Below are 7528 nucleotides of genomic sequence, written 5' to 3'. Positions count from 1 at the left end.
CTTTTACACGTTTAAAAACTTCTTAAAGCACTCTGTATTATAATGATTAAATTGCTCTCTTTTTTAAACCATTGCTAATGTGGTCTGAGTTTTGTTTGACAATTTTAATGTTTTCAAAATTTGAAATGTCAAGTATTAGAAACGCAACCTTTGAATATATTTATGTTTCCCTTAAAATATATTAACTCTCTAAGCTGTAAATAACTATTAAGAATTTTCCCCATCTCTTTTATAGGCTTGCTAAATTCTACTCTGATAGTTGCTAGCTTTTAAATATATTTATTTGACAGAGCAAAAGAATCCTCCTTTCCTGGTTGATTGTGTCCTTGAATACAAAATAAATGTTAGCGGTGATGAGTAGTTTTCAGTGATTTTTTTTCTATTTTATTAATGAGTCAGTTTTTTAAGAATTGTGGTAAATTATATATAGCATAAAATTTTCCATTATGCCAATTTTAAGAGTGCAATTCAGTGGCATCAATTATATTCACAATGCTGCATAACCATCAGCACTACTTCCAAAACTTTTTCATCACCCCAAACAAACTTGTAACCATTAAGCAATAAATCCCCATTCCTGTCAGCCACTGATCACCTCTAATCTACTTTCTGTTTCTCTGTTTTTGCCTATTCTTGATATTTCAGATAAGTGGAATCATAGTATTTGCCCTTTTGTGACTGGCTTGTTTCATTTAGCATGTTTCCAAGGTTCATCCATGCTGTAGCATGTATCAGAACTTTGTTCCTTTTTATGGCTGAATTAGATTCATATATATAAAATTATACATACGTTTATAATAGTGGAATATATATAATAGAATATATAATATTTTATATATGGATATATATATTTACACACACACCAAATTTTATCCATTCATCTGTTGATGGAAACAGGTTTTTCTACGTTATGGCTGTTGCGATAATTACTGCAATGAACATTGGCATACAAGTATCTGTCTGAGTCTCTGTTTTCAGTGCTTCGAGGAGCAGAATTCCTCGAAGAATTCTGAATATGGTAATTCTATGTTTAACTTTTTGAGGAACCACCAAACCCTTCCACAGTGCCAAAATGTTTTCCACAGCATTTGTACCATTTTACATGTCACCAGCAATGTACAAGAGTTCCAGTTTCTCCACATTTTTGTCAACACCTTTTATTTTAAGTTTTTTAGACATTATTATAGCCACCCTAGTATGTGTTGTCATTAGGGAAATGCAAATCAAAACCGCATCTTTTCATGTGGTTATTGACCATTTGTATATCTTCTTTGGAGAAATATCTAAGTCCTTTGCCCAGTTTTTAATTGGGTTGCCTTTTTGTTGAGTTTTAGGAGTAATTTATATATTCTGGATGTTACAGCCTTATCAGATATATGATTTGCAAATAGAGCAAATCTTTATTATTCATGGATTCTGCATATGCAAATTTGCCTACTCACTAAAATGTAATTGTTACCCTACAATCAACATTCACATCACTTTATTAGCCATTCCCACACATGCACAGAATGGCGAAAAATTTGAGATGCTCCATGCATGCATTCCCAGCTGAGGTCAAACAGCTTCTTGTTTCAGCTGTCATACTATGAAGAAACATCCCTTTTATATTCTATTCAGTACCTTATGTTTTCCTTATTTTTGTGCTTTTTGCTGGTGATTTTGCTGTTCTAAATGGTCTCCAAGTGTAGTGCTGAATTGCTGTTTAGTGATCCTAAACGCAAGAAGGCTGTCATGTTAGAGAAGCTTCATTCGGCCATGAGTTATTGTGTTGTTGGGCCATGAGTTCAATGTTAATGTATCAACAGTACATATTGAATAAGGTGTCTTTAAACAGAAACACAAATAAAACAAGGTCGTGTACTGATCAGTTGATGACAATATTGTGACCAAAGGCTCCCAGGAACCTAACCCTAGGAACATTTGTTTGCAGTAACTTTATATAGGACATAATTACTGTGAATAATCAGAATTGACTATTTTTTCCCATTGTGTAGGATGTATTTTCACTTTCTTTCTCTTTTTTTTAAAAAATATGACTGGTAAGGGGATCTTAACCCTTGACTTGGTGTTGTCAGCACCACACTCTCCCAAGTGAGCCACTGGCTGGCCCCTGTATTTTCACTTTCTTGATAATGTCATTTGAGCACACAAAGTTTTAGTTTTGCTGAAGTCAAATTTATCTGGGTTTTTTTGTTGTTGTTTTTTGTTGCTTGTACTTTTGGTGTCATATGTAAGAATCCATTGCCAAATGCAAAGTTATAAAGATTTACCCTTATGTTTTCTTCTAGGAGTTTTATTGTTTTAGCTCTTACATCTAAGTCATTAATTTATTTTGAATTAATTTTTACATATGGTGTGAGGTAGGGGTCCAACTTTATTCTTTCATATGTGGAAATCCAGTTTTCCCAGAACCATCTGTTGAAGCAACTATTTTTCCCCCATTGGATGGACTTGGCACCCTTGTCAAAAATCAATTGGCTATATATGTTAAGGTTACTTCTGGACTCAGTTCTATTCTGTTGGTCTATATTTCTGTCTTTATACCAGTACCACAATGTTTTGATTATTGTATCTTTGTCATAAGGTTTGGAATCAGGGGTGTGAGTCCTTCAATTTTCTTCTTTTTTTTCAGGATTTTTTTTTTTTGTTGTTTGGATCTATTTGGCTCCCCTTACAATTCCATGTGAGTTTGAGGATTGGCTTTTGCAGTAAAAAAAAAAAAAAGAAAAAAGAAAAAAGAGGCTGTTGGAAATTTGACAAGGATTATGTTGAATCTGTAGATTGCTTGGGGTAGTATTGACATCTTAATGTTATATCTTCCTATCCATGAACATAGGATTTCATTATATGTATTTGGGTCTTATGGTCTTATTTAACTTCTTTCAGCAATGTTTTGCAGTTTTCAGTGCACAAGTCTTTTGCCTTCTTGGTTAAATTTATTCCTAGGTATTTTATTCTTTTAGATGCTGTTGTTAATGGAATTTCTTTCTTAATTTCCAGTTTGTTTGGTTCATTGCTGGTGTATAAAAACACAACTGATTTTTGCTTGTTGATCTTGTAAACTATAACTTTGCTGAATTTGTTTATTAGCTCTAGTAGCTTTCATGTGGATTCTTTGGGATTTTCTATATATATAGGATCTTGTCACCTGTGAATAGATACAGTTTTACTTATTCCTTTCCAATTTGGCTGCCTTTTATTTCTTTTCTTTTTTTTTTTTTTTTGTGTGTGTAATTGCTTTGGCTAGAACTTCTAGTAGTATGTTTTTTTAAAAAAAGGTAAAAAAGAAAACAAGGGAAAAACAAAAAATCAAATACTTCTCCCAATCTTTGACCATTGGCTCTGCACTGGGGTACTCCAACACTTAGCCAGGCTTGCACTGAGTTTAGGGATCAGCCCAAGATGAAAGCTTAGGGTCTTCCTATGTCTTTTCTGAGCATGCTTCTTACCCTGGGCACCTGTGTGGCTTTTTTAATTCTCCCATGTACACAGGCACTTTTGAAGGTCCTAATTTCCCAAAGAATTTCCCCCAGTCTTTCTTCTCAGGCCTTCACAACCTATTGTATGTCTCCATTACAATCTTCTGTCCTGAGAGTTTGCATGTTGTTAGTTCTCTTTGGCACTGTTTTTGAGCAATGCCCACTGCTTTTTGTTCTGAGTTTGAAATTGGGTAAAACAGAAATATACGTCAGCTGTTCAGATAGCTCCCAGACAAGTTAGAACAGGCATACTTAATAGTTTGTAAATAAGGTCTACTCAGTGACAGGGTCGCACACTGAGAACAGGGACTGTTTATTATCTCCTCACTAGAACTTAAGTTCCATGAGAGCAAGGATCTTGTTTGTCTTATCTATCACTGTATCCTCTACTCTGAAAACAGTGCTTGGCTTTTAGCAGATACTCAACAAATTTTAGTTGAATCATGAAATGTAACTATAAAAATCTATAGAATATGGAACATACATGAATGAGCTTAAAATGTTAATGTAAGTTGTTAAATACTCATGAGAATTAGTGAGATGGGACTATGCCAGCAATGGAAGGATAGATTTTGCTCAAAAGAAACAAAAAGTTGGAAAAGGAGAAAAAGGAATTCTTACAAAAATCCATGGGAGCTGAGCAGGGTAGCTCAGAGGAAAACTTCTGGGGAAGAAAAGGAGAGAAAGAGATGTGATTTCATTATGGAAGGTGTTTTAAGCCTGTAATTCTTTTTCCTGGCACATCTGTAGTTAAATAATTTGCTTGCTTACATGTTTATCACTTGTCTTCCCCACCTTAATATGGGCTTCATGAGAGCATGGACCATGAGTGGCATATCCTTAGCTCTTGGCATGGAGTAGGCCCTCAATTAAATACACTGAATGATGCACAGAATGCATAAGTGAATACTGTGTGCCAAGCACGGCCCTAGAGGCGCATGCAATGTAGATTAATCCATTTAACAAATATTGAGTGAGGACCTACTGGATGCCAGACACTGTGTTTGGTGCTAGGCACAGAGATGAGTGACCCAGTCCCTGCCTAGAACGAGCTTATGGTCCACTGCGGGTGATGGACAAGTGTGTATGGACCAAAAAAGTGAGCATGGACACTAGCTATGGGAGACATAAAAGACCCTGGTAGGGAGAAGCATATGGTGCTATGTGAACCCAGACAAGGGCTATGTGACCCAGGCTGGGGGATCAGGAAAGGCTTCCGGGAGTCAGTCAGAAGAAGGGCACCTTGATGGGCCTTCCTGACAAAGGAAACAGTGAGCTGTGACCCGGTAAGGGCAGGGCAGGTTGCAGAAGGGAAAGACTCGGAGGAAAGCATGTGGGAGGCCTGTTCAGGAGTGGGGGAGACATGAAAGCTTTAGGGGTGATGGATATGTTCAGCATTTTGATTGGGGGAAGCTTTCATGGGTGTGTACATATGTCAAAACTCATCGCCTTAAATGTGTGTAGTTTATGGTTCCTCAATTATATCTCAATAAAGGCATAAAAATGAAAACTCTAAAAAACAAAATTTAACAATATGTGGTAGGCTGTTAACAGCTTGTAGATGGTTTTGAATGTTTAGGTAAGGTCTGTGTCATTAGAAAGGTGTCAAGCTTTTTCAAAGTACCTCTAACATCTCCTTTTGGCCAGGGAAGAATGCAGTAACCTCAGATACCCATCTTTAAGGGCTGGATAAGAACTTCCTTTGGCTTCTTCTTGCCTCACAGAAGGTCTGTATTTCTGGACAATGCCAGAAATTCTTTGAGGATAACCCGTCTCCCACCTTGGGTTAAAGCCTGTGGTCAGAGATGATATTTTGCTCGGTGTCCTGGAGGGGAGTAACTTTGAGGGGTACAGGTTGAGATTGAGAGGGGTCCAAGACTGGGAGGGGCATGGAAGTCTCCAGTTTCTAAGTATAGTGAGATTGGTCCTGTTCTCTGGACACAGGGAGGCTAGACTCTGGGCCCTGGGCCTCCTGGCCAAGGCCAAGGCAAAGATCCCAGTACTCTGCTGGCACAGTGGCTGCAATCATGTAGACTAGACAGATATATGTACATGGCTTCCCTGTCACCTCCCCACCCCATAGCCTCTCCTGAGCCCCCAGCAGACCACTAGAATCTTCAGCCTTCAGCCACTGCTCTTTGGACTGGCTAGGACATCTGATGCTTCAGCCCATTGCAGTCTCTTGGCCGGTAACCTGGACAGAGACACACAGTGAGGTTAGTCATTCTCTTCTGGGTGCTTATATTGCCCAGGCTAGGGAGGCCATGCTTGAGATGTGTATAAGGAGGGCAGAGAAAGCCATTCTGCAAAGACACACACAGAGAAGAAGTGAGAGTTCCCAAGACTCCAGAATATGGAGCAGGCAGAGCCAGCCAGTGACAGCCTCGGTTCTGCACATCTTCATGAAGCTCTGCAATTTTGTTTTTGGGGGACAGTTGACAACATGAAATTTTATGTCAATTAGTTGACTTTGAACTGGCCTCTTCTACTTACTACCTGGGACTTTGGGCAGGTTATCCCTCAGATCCTGCTTCCTCATCTGTAAAAATGACAATAATAATGTCTAATTCAGAGAGAGAGATTGTAAGAATTAACTGAAATAAAGTTAATAGGGTGCCCATAGCACAACCTAGTACATAAAAGATGCTCAGTAAATGTTGGTTCCTCCCCTCCCCACTCACAGATAGGACATGAACATGTGACTTAGAACTCTGCTATTTCCTGTTGCTCTTTCCTTTCATTCACCCATTCACCCATCCGTTCAATGGGCATTGAACAGGCCTAGCTGCTCTGGTCCAATCCCTGTCTGGGGCCTGGGTTTACAAGAGTGCTAAATGCCACAGTAGACAGATAGAAGCATGGGGGAATTACAGGGAAGAGGAAGGAGAGGTGCCTAGAGGAGGCAATGTCTACCTTTTGATGGGAAACAGCCTCCTCAATCAAAAATCAGATTTTTATGGGTAAAAATCTATAGAAACAGATTTTTATCATAACCATACAATTTTAGTTACTTGTAGAATTTCCATTTACTTCCTAACATTGCTTAACACCTGGCATTTCCTAAGTGTTTAATCCAGGGGAGCCTTAGAAGAGGGTGGAACTTCCAAAACCAAATAGCATTCAAAAGGAAAAAGCTAAAAGAAATCCTCCATGTCTGCGTTTGCTTTGTTCTTATTTTGCACTGGAGGAGGAATTTTGAATGAATGTTATACCCACTTGCTATCTATCTGACAGGCATTTTATATGCATTATTCTAATCAATGCCCATTTCGCAAATTGGGTTGCACAGCTAGTGAATAACTGAACCAGAATCATAAACCCAGATAAATCTGGCATTTGCGACCCTTTGACACAGTGCTGCATTGCCTCTTCTGCCAGGGCAGGACATATTAGAATTAGGGTAAATATCTCTACCTTCTTTGGACTTCATTACTTCTGGGTGATGATGTTATGGATTACTTTTTTTCCTTCTATTCCAAATTTTTGCTCATGTGAAGTATTACGTTTCTGATGGGAAAAAAAATTTTTTTTAAATGTATCTGCTGTGGATGAATTCATCAGTAACTAATGCCTGGAAACTGTCTTAGTGGAGCTTCCCATTTGAGGCTGTTGGATACTCGGGTTGGTCCTAGATTTTGGGAGTAATCAGCAGAAAAAAAATGGATTTGAAACCTGGGGGAGTGAATTTTCCCCTAGGATGAGTTTGTGGAGTAGAAAATTGGGTTGAAGAATGAACACTGGAAGACAAATGGTGGGAGAGGAACTGGTGACAGTGAGGAGAAATAGGAAAAAACCAGGGAAAGCCTCCATGTTTATGGTTGTACTTGCTGTGTGATGTGGTACAGTGATACTGTGCTGTGCAATACTGGCCAGTATTTTGTCAACAGTCTCCACTTTCTAGATGAAAAAATATCTTGACAGTATAAGAATTCTAGTAAATGTTAGTCTTAGAATTCTGAGATTTAGTGTTTTTCTCCAGGTAGAGAAAATTGTTATTCGTGGTGTTGTCTCTTCTCTGGAGACTTGGGGAATACTGACCCAGTTTT

This window comes from Cynocephalus volans, chromosome 15 (assembly GCF_027409185.1).
Source record: "Cynocephalus volans isolate mCynVol1 chromosome 15, mCynVol1.pri, whole genome shotgun sequence".
Taxonomy (NCBI): domain Eukaryota; kingdom Metazoa; phylum Chordata; class Mammalia; order Dermoptera; family Cynocephalidae; genus Cynocephalus; species Cynocephalus volans.
This window is presented reverse-complemented; position numbering follows the sequence as displayed.